Source organism: Phoca vitulina, unplaced genomic scaffold (assembly GCF_004348235.1).
Source record: "Phoca vitulina isolate PV1807 unplaced genomic scaffold, GSC_HSeal_1.0 scaffold49, whole genome shotgun sequence".
NCBI classification, from domain to species: Eukaryota; Metazoa; Chordata; class Mammalia; order Carnivora; family Phocidae; genus Phoca; species Phoca vitulina.
This window is the reverse complement of record NW_022589752.1, coordinates 3,759,729-3,778,629: the sequence shown is the minus strand read 5'-3', so window position 1 is coordinate 3,778,629 and position 18,901 is coordinate 3,759,729. Positions and strand designations below refer to the sequence as shown.

Below are 18,901 nucleotides of genomic sequence, written 5' to 3'. Positions count from 1 at the left end.
TGACTAAGCTCACTGAAGGTGGGGCGGGGGGGGGGCGTGCGGCATAGACCACATGATGGCTCACCTGTGCATTGACTAGTTCATGAAATTGAGGAGAGGCCCCATGTATGCACAGTTCAGTTTCATTTATACCCTCCACTCCATTTGGTGTAACTCATGCTCTTGGCTCTTTTCATTCTCCTGGATTAAAGAAGGTAACATTTGCCAGGTTGTCCACCAGGCAAGTGGACATTTTTCAGGTTTTCCATCACAACTCAGTGACTGGTACATGAGTCTACTGACTTAACTCCTTTTAATTCTGCTCATTGCTCCTGATAATTTGCCCCCTCTAATAGCACAGATTTTATTCCCACTTAATATTTCTTTCTGATTTTCTTCTCTTGTTACTAATGGAAGCCTGCCTCTGTTTATATTTTCTTTTTCTACATTATTATCTTCTGATCAGAACCGGTTATCATTTTTATCCCAAGTTGTAGATGAAATTCCTGGGATCTGGAGTTTCAGAGGAAAGGATAGTTAGAGCAAAAAGAATCCTCAAGTAAAATAAATCATTGGTTCTCTAGACTTCAGACCAGTGCTAGTTTACGATGAAGTTTTCTCTAGTGGAAAATAAAGACAATATCAAGAACTAAGGTAACAAAGCATGATGGTTACAGGTGAGGGCTGTGGAGCCACTTGACCTGGTTTGAATTCTGGTTTTGTAATCTTTGGGAAGTTACTTAACCTTCCTGTACCTCAGTTTTCTCATCTATGTAATGGTTGTAATAAAAGTAGCTCTCCAATGGGGAATTATGAGGATTCAATTAGTTATTACATATAAGCACATAAAACAGTAGGCACTCAATAAATGCTAATAATATTATTTTTAGACAGCTTAACTATACTAATGGTTCTTTCTTGGGCAGAACTGCCTAATATAAAGAGATGACATTATTCCTACTTTTTTTGATCTGAAAATGCTCTTTCTTACATTAAATGGAGTTAACAGTAGATGCAATAAAATCTAAAAGTCCTAGAACACTGTTATAAAACACTCCTAAGATATATAAAGAAATGAACAAAAATGAAACAAGAATTTGTTCAGGGATTTTGAGTTTATAAAGTATTAATTTACCCTTTTAACATGGATACACTGGCCACCACCCATAGGCCAAACCCTGAGACCATCCTAGAAATACCATAATGAGCAAGATAAACATAGTTCCTATCCTCAGAGTGGTAGCAGTTTAATAGAGTTTTTCCACTTGTTTAATTAGTTCCTGATAATCACCTTGGGGAAGGACATCATCATCATCATCATCCCTATTTTCAAGAATAAACTGAAGCCTCATAAGGGGAAGAGATCCCGTTCTTTGTGTTGCATAGCAGACAAAATTTGGGGTTCTTTTCACTATAACATAATGATAGGCTATGTGTAATCCTACTCCTTCTCTCCCAGGAAATGTATCTCTGTTCTCATAAAAAGCTTGAATGAAGGTCAGCTTTTCTGGAACACATCTGGTCTGTGAAATAAGACTGAGTATAGATTTGAAAGTTTTTCCTGAAAAAGAACAGTTGGCTCGGGAATTTAACAATTGGGGCTCTAACCCTCTCACCTCTTATTTGTTGAGTATGAAGGATCTGAACTGTATCTTTAATGCCTCTGGCCTCTTCTTTCCAACTTCTTTATGACCTTTTGCCCCACTGTCACCCAAAAGGAGACTTTACTATGCTAATATGCCTTGTGGATCTCAAGGAAGAACAAAGCACACATTGGTTCTCTTCTCTCTCTACCCATTTACTTTTTCTCAATGTCATTATCTTTTGAACAGTGTCTGCTAAGGGGTCATTTGATAACAATTTAACATGATAAAAATGTTAAGTCTCAAAGGAAAGGAATTCTGAAGTGATAGACAATGATGTTGTACATGCACTTTTTGCTGAAATCATAGCACATTGGCTTTCTGCTCTTAGTTTTAGTTTTGATTCATTAATCTCTCATGAAGCTATAGTCATTGGAATGAGATATTCATTCACACCCACACAAGCTTTTAAGGTAGAATGGTAGGTGCTTTTCATATGTAAGCTTATAAATCCTTACAACAGTCCCACCAGGTAGATACCCAGTGTACAAAAGAGGAAACAAAAATTGCTTTTAAAACTCCCTCCTTTCTTACATGCTTTCCTTTTTTTTTTTTTAAATAACAACATGGAAATGTAATTAAATAAAAGATTTACAGATAAGTTAAGTAAATAAGTCACCCAACTAAAAAGCATTGGAGCTAAGATTTGAACCCAGAGCTCTCTGGCACCAAAGTCTGTGCTTTTCTTCTTATTCTAGCACTTCCCAAACTGTATATAGCCAGACATGATGTCCACAAGGTATTAATAATGTTATTCCTCTGAAGATACCCATTATCAAGTATGTTTGGGAAACAGTGAACACCCTTGATTCCTTTGGAGATTGACAGTGTATAGTATGTAGCAAATTAAGACTTTGAGAAGTCCTGCAGAATAGGAAAAAAAAAACTTTATTTGGCTTACGCTAGCATTTGAGTTTCTGCTCCTTTCCTGGTTTAAACACTTAATACATATGCTGTAGGATAGAGAAAATGGGACTCTGCAATGCATCAGTCAAAACAATGGGAAAACAGGGACAACTGCTAGACTTGGATAAAAGATTTCCCATAGATCCAGGGTCACTTCTGGTTCAAGATGATCTGCTGAAATCTAGATGGCAGTGTTAATGATGATCTTTAGAACAGAATGTGTCACATAGGAAATGGAAAAGGTCCCTTAGAAGAAAGAGTGGTCTAAGTGGAAAGGACCTATTTAGCTGGAAGTACTGTGTAGTTATAGTATGTTGAATGGGCATGAAGAGGCTGCAATTAAAAAGAGAATCATCACATTATAATTTTATATATACTTATTGTTGGGTCCTTCCTCAATCTACAGATCAAGGCCAACAAGAGAGATTGATTACTTTTCCTAGGGTGAACAAACATCTCAGTTTGTAGGATTTTCAGTCTAAAATTGGGAAAGTCATGGATAAACCTGACTAGTGGGCCACACTACATTTACTAAAAAATTATTATTTGCAAAGGTTGTTACTAATACTCAGGCACCACGTCCATGTGATCTGAACACATTTTAAAAATTTATTCACTTTATCAAGGGAGTTCATTACACAGATAATGACATGGTTTTGATGTAGATTGAAGCCTTCTTGTGTATTAGATGCTAATGGTATAATTTGGGATCTGTCAGGGATACATCAAGTTTTTTTTCTTAGCAAACTGAGCAGAGGGCAGTGTAATTAATCTGATATTGGCCCCCTTAGTAATGTAGGCCTGCCCCAAGGAGACCTGTGCCAATTCCAGGACTGACAGGACGGATCCACCTGGGAGGCAGAAAGCACCAAGTTTTAGAGTTGTAACAGGCTCTAGTAAGTGGTCAGCCATAGAAGTCCATGATGTGAGTTCATAGAGATTGACAGGCTACATCCAGTTGGCTTGTATAAGAATAGCAGGGATATGGCCTCTGAATTAGAATTGGGGCAAAGCTTCAAGCAATAGAACCAGCAAGAACAAAGGAGGGCCAGTTCTCAAAGGCAAGGCAAGTACAGAGGCCCATTGGGAACCTCACAGAAGTGAGAGGCAAAATGTGGACCAGTACGCAGGGCTTCACACCCTAATGTATGGCAGGCAGTAAGGTGTTTACTAGCATAGTACAAACCAACGAACTCCCTCTAGGACATTTCATATTAAATTTTTCCTGACTGTGAAGAGATCAAGGGCCCCAGTCTTGTAAATACTTCCTGTCCAAGACGGGCAAGACTGAACGTGTAGATGGGAAGATCATCAGAACCAGCCAGAAAAAGACAAAGAGGAAATGAGGCCTACTAAAATGCTAGTTTCAGCAACTGTTCATTCAGTTCCTGAGGGCTTGGGAGTTCTGGGAATCGATACGTAGAGAAACCAACTTTGAAGTCACAGTCATCTTATACCCATTCAGTATCGTGAGAATTCAGAATACAGGAAAGACCCATCAATACTGTGTTTGCATGCATCCTCTTTAGCATCCCACCTGAGCTCTTCTGGAGAACAGATGCTTGCTGTGGGTGGGGTGGGACTCCTCATGGGACAGGACATGGAGAATGTGGGACTGGGGCATAGAGTTCCATGTCATCTTATGTAAGGGCAAATATTAAGTGGTTGGTTTATTCCTAAAGGAGGAGGAAATGGAGGGACTTGGCAAAGTTGTCATCCTCATTTTTTATCATGTAGGGCCTCTTTTACAAAGAAGATAGCAATCTGTTTATTTTCCAGTTAAAAAATGAAGGAGTTGCCTTGTGAAATTTCAGTGATAGAGTTCACGTCCTGCATTATCTTCTGAACCTACATAAAAATGTCTGATTTAAAGTTAGCTGTTGTTGAATTATGATGCCAAAAATCATGCCACCATGCTCTAAAACCTTGAAAATGAAAGCCCTTGTAAAGTTCCTTTTAAAATACTTTTTTTTTTACAAGGGCATCTTATAGAATGTTTCAAATGACTGGAGGGGAAACAAAGAGATTAATCACTTTATAAGCACCAATTAATGTGACTCTTTATGCTATTAGTGTCTTACTGGACAATCAATTTTTAAAAAGAAATAGAAGTTTCTAGGATTTACATTGCCATGTTTCAGCTAATGACTGTTTATTATTCCCTGGCTTAACTACTTGCTGATTTATATCCTTAAAACAAAGTCCTTACAATTACTTCCTTTATTTGAAAATCCAGTTTCAGATTTAATACTCTTCAGTTAGTTCCTCTGAAAGGGAAGATCTGGAAACAAAAAAGTAATACAATTTTCTGAAAACAACTCCGTAGATTAAGTTCTAAGTGTAATTTCTTTGGGTAGCAGCTTCCTCCAAATCTCCTTGCACGCCCTAAGCTTACCTATTATTCAAGCATTTCCCAGTAAGGTCACTTTTTGCTACTCCTTTCAATATGGATAGTACGCAGGGCTTCACACCCTGCAGGTTTGCAGTCTTTTTTACCTCTTCACATACTTTCTCTGGACCTTCTCCTCCTTACTTCAACTGACATCTCTAAACTTATAACACTAAATTTATAGCTCTACCCCCAAACACTCTCTAAAGCTCTCAACTGCCTTATTGACACCTTTCCTGGGAAATTTCATAAGCATCTCAAACTCAACATGTCTAAAACCGATCCGCTCATCATGTTTCTCTTTTATTCTCTATTTCAGGAAATGCCATTACCACTATCAGTTGGCCAAGCCTGAAATTTGTGAATTGTCTTAGACTTTACTCTCCCTAGAAAGTGACCCTCCCCAACAAGTATTGCTCACAGTCCACAGCAAAGGTCCTGACAAATCCCCTCCTGCCAATGTGGCTCCTGATCCTCCATCTCCCACTGGGTGATGCCATTAAAGTTTTCTTGTAGCACTAAAGCTGAATGGGGTCTGGAATGAGGTGAGACCTGAACCCTCTGGGTCGTGCTAGCTTAGGAGCCAAAGCAAGTCCCCAACTCTCTCTCTCTCTCTCTTTCATCCAATTGTGATTCGTGAGGCTGAGTAGAAGACAGCTCCCAAACTGCACTCAGAATTATTTCTGTCTTCTAACTGCAAGTGTGTTTCTTGTTCAAGATTGTTAAGTTCTCCAAAAGATGCTTGAAGATATCACTTTGTACACATCCAGAATGTCTTAACCTAGTTTAAGCTCAGGTTGGGATATTAATCATCTATGTAGACAAATGACATATGAAGCTTGAGGCTCTAAACAATTCTTTACCACTTTCGGGGCTATAATTTGAGAAGCTAGTTGAAAACCACTGTTCACTTGTCAAATAACAGCAGTTCAAGTGGGTGCTCTCATAACATTTTGAAAAATGCTTTGGTATTTACATAAAGAGGTTGAAAGAGGCTCCCTTCCCATGATCCCTGGAAATAAGGCTTTTTGCTAAATAAACATGCTGTTTGAGATATCGTTCTTTTGTGCCCTCTACCCACTAGGAAACAGGACTATGATCACCTAATTTTATGTAATGTGGTTTTGAGGCCACAAGTAATAACTTGTGCCCCGTGGCCCTGCTGAACAAGGGCTGAGTCACCTGCCAAGTCAGGAAATGAGAGAACATCAATTGTACATATTATCTGGTGATCTCACTTGGAGTCATTGCTGAGTTTCAACCAATTTCCAAGGGATTTTTTTTTCAATGACCATCTGAAATGTTATCTTACTATCATGAAACCAAAGGTCTGAACATTTTTGTGGAATTTTTATATGGAAGTTAATTTAAGCTTCACAGAAATTTGTGCCTCACTTAAGAAAGAGGGTCTGCCCTTTTGTGCTAACATGTATTGTCTTCAGTGCCCAGCCATTTCACAGCTATATAGAGAAATATTTGACTTACCATATTTTCTAATCCAAGTATTGAAAAACTAAGGATACAACTGACTGAAATTTGGCCTTCCTCTGATAATTCTACTCTTGAATCATAATCTTTCAAACAGAGGCCATCCTTTCTTTTCGTCCCTGCTCTTTGTATCAAGTTTAGTAAACAATCTCAGCATTTTCTCCTACATTCCACTACTTCCTTTTTTTTTTTTTTTTTCCTTTTCAACCTGAGAGTAATGTGATGGTGTTGATGATTTAGAAAGATCATCTTGTATCTGAGCCGAGGGTGGATGGGAGACAGACTGGATAAGGGAACTAGACTGGGGACAGAATAAGCTGGGGGCCTGGCTAAGAAGGCCTGAGGTGCCATGTCAGTAGGACCAGGTGTGAGAGGTGCCAGGACAACTTGGCTCTGGCACAGGTGTGGCTTGCAGAGATGGATGGGAGTAGAGAGGGAGGAGGGAGCTGCTGAGGGTGAGATGCTGTGGGGCATCCAGGGAAGGTACCCAGAGACCATCGTCCTAGAGGATCTGGTGCTCTGTGAAGGGTCTGAGTTTTTATTCCCTTAAATAGATCTGAACTTCCTCACAAGCTTCTAAGCACTGGGAAAGCTAAACAAGATGGAAATGTCACCTTTTTTCTTTCTGGTTTAAATTATTCAACCCCTTTGGGTCAATGCTCAGTCTATTTTATATTTTATTATTTTGCTTTTCTCTGATTATATAACACCCTCCATCTCTGCCTCTGTTGGTCACTTTTCATCTCCATGTTTTTAAGGAGCAGAGAGAAGGCCCTGTATGGCCAGGGAATGGAGAGGAAGGGGAAGGACTATGCCAGGTGAGTCTGGAGATGTCACAGGGTCTGGATCATAAGGACCTGGTAGGCTGTGTTGAGAATTTTGGTCCTTATCCTAAAAGCAGTCAGAAGCATTTTTAAGGGTCTTAAAAGAGTGAAGCAACACTTGATGTGTTTTTGTGGGGTTTTTTTGTTTGTTTTGTTTTGTTTTAATAAAAGACAAAGTGCAAAGAATGGAATTGAGTGAAGCAGGAACAGATATGAGGGAGCAGTTAAGAGGCCAAGACAATAGTCAGGGCCATACAGTGGTCTGGGCAAGCATGGTAACAGTAAAGGTAGGAGAAGGGTTAGGAGAAGAAGTGGGCAGAACTTGGGGATTGTTTAGATAGGGTTCATTAAAGAGAAAAGAGGGATCTAGGATGATTCCAAGGTTCCTACAATTAGCAACAGAAGTCCTCGTGACATCATTGCCTGAGACAGAGAACACAAGAAGAGAGCAGGTTTCATGGGGGTGGGAGTGAGGACTAACGTAGATTTCCTCACCCACTGACTCTCTGACACCTGCCTGGGGAATTCTAACTGCTGTGGCTATACAGACAAGTAACTGTTGACATAGGAGATAACTCAGTAACTAGCTACACTACACATACATATTATCCAACTTCAGCTGGGTCTCTAGGCTCTTTGCAACTATTTTTACCAATTTCAAAGTAAATCCTTTTCTATTCCTCATATTGACTTTTAAAAACATTTTCACTCTTTCCATACTTGTAGTCCTATCTTTCCTCCTTGGTTTCAGCAAACTACCTTGCCTCTTAATTTACTTTAAAAATATAGAGGTCAAGGGCACCTGAGTGACTCAGTCAGTTAAGCATCTGCCTTCGGCTCAGGTCGTGATCCCAAGGTCCTGGGATTGAGGCCCACGTCTGGCTCTCTGCTCAGCCAGGAGTCTGTTTCTCCCTCTCCCTCTGCTCCTCCCCCCGCTTGTGCTCTCCCTCTCTGTCTCTGTCTCAAATAAATAAAATCTTTTTAAAAAATTAAAAAAATATATAGAGGCCAAATGATGTGATTTTCCTCAAATTCTCCCACCACCACTTCAAAATGTCTCTGAATCTTAAGTCATTCTCTTTTCTTCTCTTAATGGGAGAAGCGTCCCTATGCCCTTTCCAAGTTCTCTTCCTCACCTGCATTCCTGATACCACCCCATTCCACTTTTTCTGGAACATTGTTTTTTAAAGATTTTGTTTATTTATTTGAGAGAGAGAAAAGGAGGAGGGGGAGGGGCAGAGGGAGAAGCCAACTCTCCCCATTGAGCAGGAAGTCTGATGTAGGGCTCTATCCAAGGACCCTGTGATCATGACCTGAGCTGAAGGCAGATGCTTAACTGACTGAGCCAACCAGGCGCCCCAGAACATTGTTTCATAGACTATCCCCAATTTCATGTTAAAGAAAATAATTTCTTTTTCCGAGTCTATTATTTATATTCTCAATGCAGACAATTTGGAAGATACAAAAAGGAACTAAGATGAATATAAAAATCACCTACAATCTCATATTATAGAGTGAGCCATTTTTTATTTCTAATTTTTTTGTAAATTTCTCTTTTTTTATGGTAGAATTTTATGGCTGGTTTCTTTATTTTATTTTATTATTTTATTTTTTTATTATTATGTTATGTTAATCACCATACATTACATCATTAGTTTTTGATGTAGTGTTCCATGATTCATCATTTGCGTATAACACGCAGTGCTCCATGCAGAACGTGCCCTCTTTAATACCCATCACCAAGCTAACCCATCCCCCCACCCCCTCCCCTCTAGAACCCTCAGTTTGTTTTTCAGAGTCCATAGTCTCTCATGGTTCGTCTCCCCCTCCGATTTCCCCCCCTTCATTCTTCCGCTCTTCGACTAGTTCCCTTCCTTTAACCTGGAAACATGCTCAAGTCTTCTCTTGAACCCTAACTCTAACTATTAAAAAAAAAATCCTCTCAGTCTTGCTTCCCTTTCAAAAACTACTATGAAATCTCTTTCATAGCCACCTACTCTTCAGTGCTATTGGGAGAGCTTTACGATTCCTCTGGAGTGAAAAAGTTGCCTCAGGCTAGGGAGGCTGAGCCAAGACAATGTGCAAGACATACATGGAAGTCATCTAATTATCTAAACCTATCTCCTGGACATGCCACTATTGCCTCACTACCCCAGCTGGTTCCTCTTGTATCTTGGATTTTGCCTCAAGTCTGGTTGTGTATTTCCCCAACCAACCTGCCATGTCCTCATTCCTTTTGTGTCCAAACCTATCCATTTCATGGCTTCATTTATCATTCTATATGGATGACTTTGAGTTGATATCACTAACCAAGACCTCTCACTGAAAGTCAGAATAACATTTCCAACTGCCTTCTAGTCACCTCAATATGAATATCACACCAGGAAACTCAATACATCCAAAATTATATTATCTGCCAAACCTATTTCTCCTCTTGTGTTTCTTATTTCAGTTAGTGGTATTATTATCTTTTATTCAGCCAAGTTAGGCGATAAGGAGTCATCTTTGACTCTTTACTTTCCTGAATTCAACATCAAATTCTATTGACTTAATATCATATTAATTTACTTTTGTCAGGCACATTGCTAAGTACATTAGGTGCATTTTCCCAATCTTTCACCATATTCTGCATCATTCTTATTTTACACATAAGAAAACAGAAACTTGGATGTTTAGAGCTCAGTGATAAAGTCAGTATTTGAACTCAAGCTTCTTTATTTCCAAAGGTAGTGAGCATCTTGATGACTTTTCAATACGTTCTCCACTCTTTTTCCACTGCTGTAGCCCCAACTCAGATCATCACAGTAGAAGCTCTGCTAGCCAGTCCCCAATTAGTCAAATCATGTCATTAATAACACTCTTCAATCCTCTTACACACTCATCACTGGAAACTAGTAGGAGATTGCCTGGAACGTTGAACGTTCCTAGTCCCATCAGTTTAGTTGCATGTTTACCAAGAAAGAGTTGTATTTTGTTCTCAAACCAGGCAATGCAGTTGTACTTTTTATTACGTTACAATATTTAATTAAATACAGTGTAAACTAATGAGATATGAGTATGAAAGAGAGCTCTCCCTATGAAAACTGAGTTGAATGCTTTGGAAAGACAGGATGAGAGTAAGTGGCTGAAAATATTATAATCCACTTAAGTATGGAGAAGGTGAACCAAAAATGATTGGGGAAAACTCTCGTAAAAATTTCTTTAAGATTCTGCACTCCAATTGCCTTTTGCTGCAATTTAAAGAAACATAAACAGAAACATCGGTGTGGTTCATGCAAGAAAAATAATACAAAACTCCAATTAGCAGCCCTGTACTCAAAGAAGGCGCCTTAGCACTCTATTATATAATTGCTGGATGAGTGTACTCATATGCATCTTAAGTTAAAATATAATAATCAAGGTAAATATCTTTTTGTTGTTGTTCTCTGATTTTTTTTATTTTTTTAATTTTTTTTTAAAGATTTTATTTATTTGACAGAGAGAAACACAGTGAAAGAGGGAACACAAGCAGGGGGAGTGGGAGAGGGAGAAGCAGGCTTCCCGCCAAGCAGAGAGCCTGATGCGGGGCTCGATCCCAGGACCCTGGGATCATGACCTAAGCCGAAGGCAGACGCTTAATGACTGAGCCACCCAGGCGCCCCTGTTGTTCTCTGATTTGATAAGTTTTGCAAATGACTGACCAAATTGGGTCCCTGATTTCCCTGAATGAGAGACCTTCCACGTTATCTCCCATTGTCTTCCAAGCAGTAATAGTACCTTTCCTCTGACCCCCAGTCTTCAGTCTGATTTCTCCATTCAGTCAACAAATATGTTTTAAGAGCCTACTAATTACCAGAATTCCCTTCTTAAAACTCAGATCTAAGCCTCTCTCCTCTGCCCACAATCACTCAGTGATTTTCCCTTGCCTGCAGAATGAAGCTGAAAGTACTTAGCAGAATATTGAAGACCTGCCATGATCTGACTTCCACCACCTTTTTAGCCTCCACTTCCTAACAGAGCACTCCGTATTCTCTGTCAGTCACCCACATTCTGGCTGTTGCTCAAACACATGACATCATTTAGCATTCATTCAGAGAGAGCCTGAACTCTATATTTGTATCTCTCATAATTTTACTCATTATTGAAAATAGTAGTTTCTATTGGGAAACATATTGTTCATAGAAATTATGTAATACAGAAGATGCTAAAGGTATCTGAATAAATTTTACTGAGTGAATTTTAAGTTGTAAAGTCAAGAGTATTGTGCTAATACATAGCCTGTGGATGGAGGCATTAACTTGTCTTTAATAATCAAAAGTTTAAATGTGTCTATACTTGATAATTTAGTAAAAGTTTAAAAGTCTGCATAAAAATGATAACTTGACTGTCCTTATCCAGTTGTCCAATCAGGGAGAGTACCTAGTTCCTAGGTGACAAATATCAGTGGATTATTATGTCATTATTATCCTTAGTTGTGTGTTTCTCTCACTCACATTTTTTTCCCCTGGAAGTCTTATACCTGTGGACTGTCTTAGCTGCTACTACTGCATTGAACTCCTAAAATGTTCATCTCAAACAGAACACCTCAGTCAATTCCACTCCTCTTTCTAATTGCTTTTGTGTATTTTCACTCAGCAAAACACCATCCATCATATCAGAGTTTAAAATGGAATTTTCCCAGCAAACCCACTTTCCCCTGCCTTCTGAGAACACCACCTCCAAGGTTTTGGAGTTATCCACAGCTCTTGAGGGTCTGTTTTGTTCTGTGATCTTCCTTAGGCCACAACTAGTTGCCAATTATTTCTTCCCATAAAGATTGAATTTTTAAGGGCTTTGAAAACTATAGGAGTACTTGCCCCTTTACAGTCAAACTTCTTGAAATATTTGTCCATACTCACTGTATTCACACTGTTATCTCCTGTTCCCTTTTCAACCCAGTGTAGTATGGCTTCTGTCCCCAAACTTTTACTGAAGCTATTATCAAAGTAACAAATTACTGCCTTGGTGCTAAATTTAATTGACATTGTCTGTTGTCAACCTAACTTCTTATAGACTTTGATATTTAGACCACTCTTTCTACCTGAAATGAATTCTCCCCTCTGCTTCTGTGACACCTCTCTATCTTTCAGACTGCTTTGTTGTACTATTCTTTTTAGGCTTCTTTCTTCTGCCCTTTTAAAAAAAAATGGGCCCATTCTTCAGAGTCCCGAATCCTCTTGTCTCCTCCCTCTACACATTCCTCTAAGCAATCTCATCAATTTCCCTGGCTTTAATTACCACTTCTGTCCATGATCACCAGTTCTGTGTATCCAGCTCTCTTATTTACCTGAGCTCTCAAGATGTGCATATTTAACTATGTCCAGATGTGTCCTCTTCAATATTGCATAGGCACGTTGACTTTAACCTGCCAAGGCTGATTTTACAAAAAGGCAAAAATACTCCTCTTATTTGCTTATCTTAGTGAATGGTACCATTCAGTATCTATTTGCTCAAACCATCAATCTTAAAATATAGCTATCAATCTTAACTTCTTTTTTATTCCTTATTCTCCAATCAATATCAAAACTTTGTCAACTCTACTTTTGAAATATTTCATATATCCATCCACTTTCTCTATCCCTTCTGCACTACATGGTTCAACTCAAGATGATATCTGTCATAGATATCTTCAACTGTCTTCTAAATGAGCTCCCTTCCTCTATGCTGGCCCCTCTCCAATCAGTTTTCTAGGCTGCAGTAAGCTTCCTCTTTCTAAACATATACATTTAATCACATCACTTCCCAACTTTCCTGTCAATGTCCCCATGCTACCCTCAGCATTAATTCTAGTCTCTTTCACATGGCTTGAGGGCTCTTTGTGATCAACCCATTTTCCCCTCAAGCCCCATCTTTGCCACTCTTTCACACTCTGTGGTGCTTCTTTAAATTCCCAAACTGTATCAATTCTCTACCTGTGGACCTTGGCCATCCATGAATCTGCCTCTCTCTGATCAGGCTATTCTCTCTGCTTATGGCTTCTGCACCCTCCCTCTGCAATTTATTCATTCAACATACTTTTGAACACTCACTGTGCACCAGGCATTGCTCTCGGTTCTAAGACCACAGTAGGGAGCAAAGTGGGTATGTTGTACTGAACTCATGAGGTTCAGAGTCTACTGGATAGACAGACAAGCAAATTTAGGCCATTGCAGGCCTTTGTGATGAGGGGTGGACATTGGGAGTCCAAGGACCCAGATGAAGACATCTCACTCAGCCTGGAAAGAGAAGGCTTCCTAGGGACAGTGTTATTTGGAGGGTTAGACCTGAGACAGAGAAGTAGAAAGGAAAGAAGCCAGGGAGTTTAAGAAAGACCTCAAAATGTAAAGTTCTTATCTTTTCTGCTTTTCCTTTTTCCTTCTCACTCTTCTTAACTCTTGTCTTTCACATCCAACTACCTCTGTTCTTTAAAAACCCTTTGGTTGGTTCTTATGGTACTCCTGGAAGTCACCTATTATTTTTCATCACTGGTGGCATCCATTATCACAGATGCACTTCCACGCCTTCAAAACACCCACCAGCTTCCTTTCTTCAAGTCTCTCCTCAAGGTGAAAGTGAAGACACCTCACTGCATATAGCAGCCATGTCATACATCTCTTCGACAAAGCTATCAGCTAACTTGTAGCTAACTAGGGTCAGGCCCAGATATTTCTCTTTTTATCCTTCTGCTGTAATCCTTCCAATTATCCATTTTTTTGTTCATATATTCCAATAGTCCACAGTGTCAAATTGTCTATGAGAAATAGACAACCCATGATCTTCCCTCATTTTCTAAAATAATACAACACAGATCAAGTTTAAGAAGCCTTTCCTCATAGCTTTGAGATTCCTGTCAGACCTTAGGCTCACCAGAAGAGGGTGGTGGTAAGGTTTCTCTTGAGCTTTATTCTAGGCCATGGCAAGACCTTTCACATGTAGCAAAAGTGAACAATCAGCTAACACCACCCCACAGATCTCTCAGCTTCTTGAAGGGGCATATCATCCTAAAAACCTTTAGTTCCCTTAGGGCTTGTTATATTACATAGTCCTCCCATTCAGGCAGTGGTCCCCATTTTAAAAGGTTTTAATAAGATGAGAAATATCCTAGGATAAATTTGCAGCCACCTCTACCTCCCATCCTCCCCTGGGGTAAAGAGGAGGGTGGCTTTACCCATGATTGGTCAGTGACTGCAGGGAACTCTGCCTTGCATCAGCAATGTCATTATTTCTTCACTCACTACAGTCTAAAGATTTGGCAACAGTGCTGGTGCTCATATATAGAAGGAAGCTAATTACTTCATTTCATTCTTTTGTTGGAACATTTTCCTACCCACTTGCAAATAATCTTCCCTTTCCTTTAACAGCTCCTCTCTGAAGAGACCAACAAAAGCACATTCATCAGAAGCCAAGTTGGAGCCCAGGAGGAGACAACAGAAGCCTGGGCTCAGGGGCCCAGGTTAGAGGTCAGTGTCCACCAGCTCCTAGGTAACTGGCCTTGCAGTGTCTCTAAAGCAAGTTCTTAACAGAGGCAGATGGAAACTTCCACTGAATTCCTTATATGTTTGAAATAGATAGGTAGATGATAGATAGATAGGTGATAGATAGATAGATAGATAGATGATAGATAGATAGATAGATAGATAGATAGATAGATAGATAGATAGATATGTGATTGTTTCTCCCATAAAGGCAGTAATATTTCTATAACAATGGCTTCATTCAGGGCTTTCCAGAGTCACTGTTGGCCATTCTTTTGGGGACTCTATGGGCAATTATTTTCTTGGTCTGAAGCAAAAAAAGACTCAGAACACAAGGTTGCCTTTTTCAATTTTTGTTGTGGAAAAAAAAAAAGACAGCACCTGAGTGCCTTAATCAGGGGGCACCTTTGTGACACACTGGAGACAGGGCACTATGTGTATCTATGTACTGTAAAGTCTATAGCACTTTAATCAATTTTGATTTCACAGAGAAATTAACCAGTCAATAAAGACAAATCATGGAAAGGGCAGTTTATAAACTAAAACACAGATACTTTTACATACCATCTGGCAACTCTTGATAATACAAAATGGGTGGAGACTTCAACAAAGGCTCATCCATTCTGACAGAGATTCTATGTTTATTGTTCTTTAACATTTCCAGTATATTTGGATATTTAAGAGCAGAGCTACCATATATGGGATCTGATCAAAGGGGTAAGTCAGGGTGAATAGGGCCAAAATCCAGCAGGCACTTTAGTCAGCAAGCCCTAAACCCTGGCTTCCTCTAGTTCATATGTATGGGCTAGCAGAAGCTCTGTTTATGAGGCTGGATAATAGAAAATTGACAAGTAACCTAAATATCCAATAATAAGGTACTGATTGAAAAATAAAATAGAATTATTAAATGAAACCATTAAAACAGTATATATGTATATAACTACATGAAAAAGCAGGTTATAAAATAGAATGTATCACCCCATTTTTGTGAAAGAAATGTAAATATACAGAAATGCAGACACATGCTATCTATCTATCTATCTATCTATCTATCTATCTATCTATCTATCTATCTAACTATTCAGGGAAAAAACTGGAAGAACACATTCCACAATGTTGACTACAGTTATCTTCGGCTCATAAGTTGTTTTGTTTTGTTTTGTTTTTTTTGGAGTGACTTGGCTTTTGCCTTCTTCTGATGAAAGTGTACTGACTTCACTGTGTGTGTGTGTGAAAGAGGGGGGGAGAGAGAGAGAAAGATGGTTATTTTTTGTGTAATAAGAATAAAATTAAAACCCTAAATAGTGGATTGAGGCTTAAACAATAACAACTAATAATAGCTACTTTAAAAGTGACAAATATTTGCGAACTGGAAACATGAAATAGTGCTTAAAACCATCAGGGCAGTCAAAAAGAAAGTCCAAACAGTCTGAGGACAAAGTATTATTCACTGTTTGATTTGGCCAGTTTTTCAGCTGCAATAACTATGGCTTTATGACAAAATTTTCACAAACCAGAAATAGATGTTAAAGTGAATCATCAATTTAGAAATGTAATTATAGAGTAATCCCACCTCTGATATTGATCGTATTTAACAATCCCATTCAGAAGGCTAATAATATATCCCCTTTACTGTCAGTGATTTATTACTACAATGTTCAAAGAGATATGGTGTATGAAGGAATTATGCAACTGAGACTCTACATTAGTTTTATTAGGAAAATGAAGAAAAGGAAGTATGTTTAGATGTGGCTTTCATTCCCTGACTTTTCCCTTTGGAAGAATTACATTCTGTTAATCCTTGAGACAAGAGGCTGAAGCTAATATTTATCAACATATATTAGAATATCTATCAGGCATTATACTGGTACATTTACACCAATTCTCTAAGGCATGTATTTGCCATTTAAGAGACTAAGGCTCAGAGAAATTTCCTAATTTCTTTGTGGTCACATAGCCAGTAAGGTGGTGGTACCAAAATTCATACTCAAGTTTTTCTGACCCCAAAGACTGCTTTATCCTGTTAGACCAGAGTTACAACGTTCCATGGTGGTGGATTATATTATATTATTTTTTGAAATTACTCAATCTCTCCTTTTCTATAAGATTATACATCCTGCTCCATTGCCTTTGGGCAAGGTTGTGTGACCTGGTTTGGCCACTGAAGTATGAACAGATGTGATAAACACTACATCCTTTAAGAGCCATCATGGTATTTTGTCAGTTCACTTGCTTTTTTTCCCTCTGTCACATGAATGTCCCAAATAGGAAAGCTCCTTCAATATGGGTCCCAGAATGTGAAGACATGTGGAGCAAAACTGAGCAGAATCTCAGCAGCTGCCAACACAAAGCTGCCAAAATGTGAACAAGTGTGCATTCATTCATTTTTCTAATGCTGCATTATAAATTACCACAAACTTGGCAGCTTAAAATTACGAACTTATTTATCTCACAGTTTCTGTAGGTCAGATATATGGGCGTGACCCTATTGGATAACCTGCTCAGGGTTTCAGTGGGCTGATATCAGAGTGTTAGCTGCTGTTCTCATTTGAGATTTGGAGTTCTCTTCTGAGCTCACTGGTCATTGGTAGAATTTCTTTTCTTGTGGTTGTAGGACTAAAGACCCATTTTCTTGTTGGCTGTTGGCTAGGGGTTGCTCTCAGTTCTTAGTGGCTTTTCTTGGATCTTTTCACTGTGGCTCTTCCGTATTCAAGCCAGTGTTGGCACATTGACTCTCCTTCCTGGCAAATCTCAGACCAGCAGCTGGAGATAACTGTCTGTTTTTAAAGGATGCATGTGATCAGGTTAGGTTCACCCAGATAATCTCCTTATCTTAAAGTCAACTGATTAATAAACATAATTACATTGGCAAAATCCCTTTGCCATGTAACATAACATAATCACATGAGTAACACCAAGGGATAGACACCATCCGGGCCTTCTTAGAATTCTGCAGACTACAAAGAGATAATTGTATTGTAAGCCACAGAGATTTGGGGAGATTGATTTTTTACTACAGCAAACTGACTACTGCAACTAGTTACCTGAACTTGTGTGTCTGTGCCTATAAAAGGGCATAAATCATAGGGGGCAGGCATCTGAACACATTGTGAAGACACAATGAACACACCTGTACAACCACCACCCAGCTTAAACAAACAAAAATAAATAGACAACAATCAGAGAATTATTAACACAGAAACCCCTTTCCAGTCATTTCCCAGACCCTAAATAACCACTATCCCATCCTCTAACCCTGCAGTTTATTTCACCTGCTTTTGAAATCTTATGAATGGAATCTGGCTCCTTCTTCTTGATACTAGATCTAGGAGTTTCATTCCTTCTGTTGTTTGCAGTTTTAGCTCTCTTCCTGTATAATATTCCATTACATGGATGTTCCACAATTTGTTTTTCCATTCTGCTGTTGTTGATAGACATTTCGTTAGTCTCCAGTTTTTAGCTATTACAAATAATGCTCCTCAGACTGTTTTTTTTTTTTTACAAAGCTTCTACCCTTACCTCTCCCTTTCTCTGTTCCTCTCCCCTCTCTCCCCTTTCCTCTCTCTCCTCCCTCCTTGCCTCCCTCCCTTCCTTCTCTCTCTTTCTGAATCTCTTTCAGATGCCTTCATATTTTAGATATAACCTTCCCTCTCCCTAAAAAGGAGGGAATCCAGTTTGGTTATTGTCAACTTTCAAAATTAATCTTTGAGAAACTGTCTCTGAAAGATAATTGGAAAACCACAATGAATGGACTTAGACCAAGTGAGTAGGGAGCTAAAGGAGGGGCAAAAAAACAAGATATAACTTCCTACCCTTGGTTTATCTCTGGGCAGAAGTTGCTTTGGTGAGACCAAGATAATTTCAGCCATCACTCTGAGCGGAGCTACACAGTGTAGTGGGAAATAGCATAGCCTGAGGCACCATTTAAAGTTCTGAATCTGGTTCCTTTTTCTAGCTGGAAAACTTGGCAATTCACTACCTCTCTGAGTTTCATTTCCTTCACCTATCATGGGGGCAATGAGACTTTTCCCTTGGGATGTTTCAGTTCCTTCCCATTCTTCTACCACTTGTGCAAAAAACAACAGAACGTTTTGCCCCAGCCCCACTCTACCATCTGTTCCCTGTCCTTCTCTGCCCTGCTTTTGCCCCCAGAAAATGGGCCTCTTGACTGCATCCATCACCTGGCTCTGTTATTATTCT

At 39.2% G+C, this 18,901-nt stretch overlaps 1 protein-coding gene across 6 annotated transcripts in view; it reads left to right on the top strand.

Moving 5' to 3' along the window:
• Positions 1–18,901, top strand: part of LMNTD1 (lamin tail domain containing 1) — a 480,256-nt gene that overhangs the window by 252,567 nt on the left and 208,788 nt on the right. For 5 of the 6 annotated variants that reach the window (XM_032432720.1, XM_032432724.1, XM_032432722.1 and 2 more), the window contains exon 3: positions 14,588–14,686. The gene's annotated coding sequence lies outside the window, so the exon portion shown is untranslated. Of the gene's footprint in view, positions 1–7,212; positions 7,224–14,587; positions 14,687–18,901 lie in introns of those variants that run through there. The other variant, XM_032432721.1, reaches the window with a different exon arrangement.